General features: G+C 36.8%; 1 pseudogene; it reads left to right on the top strand.

Annotated features, from left to right (window-relative positions):
• Positions 1-1431: 1431 nt before the first annotated feature.
• On the top strand, positions 1432-2115 carry LOC146734547 (carbohydrate sulfotransferase 9 pseudogene; annotated as a pseudogene).
• The last annotated feature ends 230 nt before the right edge of the window (positions 2116-2345 follow it).

Raw genomic sequence — 2345 nt, 5'->3', positions numbered from 1 at the left:
TCGGCCAGTGGAATTGGCCTTTCCACTGAGTCTGTGGCACACTCACCCAGTGTAGGGGTCGACCCTTTGATGTTCACCCTAAGGTAGGATTTGAACTACCGATCATAAGTCTGGTGCGACAACCACTATGCTACCAGTGACCGGTCTCATGTTAACATGAACGAGCCAATATTCACTGACACAAAAGCAGTAGGTACATTGAGATAGAAGGCGTAAATAAAATAAAATTGTGGCTAGCTGTTAGTGCTTCCTTTGATTTTGAATACTTAAACAATACATTCAAATTTACATTTAATCTGAATCAAAGATTGAGACTAAATAGTTAATTATTTTTACCAAATGTTGTGCACTAATAAAGCCATGTCAATAAGATAAATCTAGTGAGTGGGGTCATATGTGGTCAGTAATGATGGGAATCTACGTCTGTATTCTGCATTAATCTGATTTTCAATATAATTTGCAGGCGATTTGAGAGACGCAAGGCTTCTAGATTATCACTCACGATCAAATGCAAGCAATTTGACCTTGGACAAAATGCCAATATATAACACAACGTCACTTGCAGGCAAGGTAAGGTAAATTTACAAGTTATTCCTATGAAGAGGACATAATAAACTACATTAAATCATTTTAATTTTGGCCATTATTTCTTTTTAGAAAACGTGCGCTATAAGTGTTTTACCACTTTCTTTTGAATATGATTAGACCAGAGGTATTTTTTAGAAAATAATCGAGCGCCCTCTAGTGTTTAAAATCGTATTTTTTTTATCAACGTAGCTTGAGGATTATGTTGTCGGAATCGTTTTTATAGCATTAATACACATACTAAACAGTATTGGTGTGTATGCAGATGCGAGTATATAATTGAAGAATGCACTATGTGTGTTTGATTTGGCTAGCTTGTGTGGCTAATGTTTGCATGTACCAACTATGCAAATTTGTATTATTATTGAAACTGAATCTGTTTTTTATGTTTAGTCCACAAACTCACTTTTTTGAGTGCAAGATGGCGTCTGTATTGTTGACTCACGGTATACTCGCCTGCCGGGTGATAAAAATGTAACTTTAAATCGTCCGTTGATGATAAAATTACAAGCAGTATACTAGCTGACTGGAACTTGATCATTCTAATTCTCTATACACTAGTTGGAAAAAGCATCGTCCACAATTAATAATTTCTACTATTCCATAACTTCAAATTTCATTCACCCTCTGTTACATAATACATGCAATGATAATCATATTTCCTTATATATTTTCCATTATATGAGAACCACTATTTTTCAGAACTTATCTAGAACCCGGATGGTCGAAAAAGACATGCGTAGACGCCTGTCATTTCTGCGATGTACATGTCACCAGCTGCAAAATACTAGTATACAGGTTTCTAATAAATATGTGAACTGTTCAAACGCTAGTGAACAAAACATGATGGCTGCTGAAAGTGGGAAAATACAGACAGACAATTATAGACAATTGCAGTTGTCCCATGAAATGTACGTCGATGACAAGTATAAACTGATTTACTGTCCTGTTCCCAAAGTTGCAACATCAAATTGGCGAAGAGTGCTGATGGTAATGGGAGGGCGCTACAACAGCACTGCTGAAATAAAGGACAGTACATGGGGTATTTACACAAAGAAATTCAAACAACTTGGAAGCTTTGATCTAGAAGGTAGAGTACGGTGCCTTCAAACATATACAAAAATAATATTTGTAAGGCATCCATTTGAACGGTTGCTGTCCGCATATCGCGATAAAATTGATGGAAAAAATTCGAAGATACAAACGTTTCAAAGTTTTGTGAGGTTTGTCTTAAGCCACCAGAAAAACATTGACGTTCACTGGCAAACGTATGAAGAGCTTTGCAAGCCTTGTGATGTACATTACGATATTATCGGGAAGTACGAGACCTTTACACGTGACGCCAACCACGTGCTGCGCAAGATCAAGGCTGATGATATAGTGACCTTCCCGGACTTGGAACCGCATGGAACAAATACGTCATTGTCTTTATTGGTCAAGAAATATATTTCGAATGTTACAGAAACTGAAATGAAAAGTTTATACACAATTTATGAGAACGATTTCAAAATGTTTGGTTATCAATGGTAGTACACGCTCTTGAGATCTTCCTAATTGAGTTATAGCTCTTCATGTAAAGCGCGAGAATTTCCATTTCATTATCTCGTCTTGTTTGTTCTGTCATTACTCTTTCGTTGATCATAAAGCGCGATTCCCTAAATCACAATAACACTCTCGCAAAAACAATTGTGGTTCTACTTCACGTTGTCACGATACAGTCCCCAACGTGGTTTCTTCGACTTCCAACTAAAACGAACGAA

Source organism: Saccoglossus kowalevskii, chromosome 14 (genome assembly GCF_978046115.1).
Source record: "Saccoglossus kowalevskii chromosome 14, keSacKowa6.1, whole genome shotgun sequence".
Classification (NCBI taxonomy): domain Eukaryota; kingdom Metazoa; phylum Hemichordata; class Enteropneusta; family Harrimaniidae; genus Saccoglossus; species Saccoglossus kowalevskii.
The sequence above is the reverse complement of the archived record's forward strand: the minus strand, read 5'-3'. Positions and strand labels throughout refer to the sequence as shown.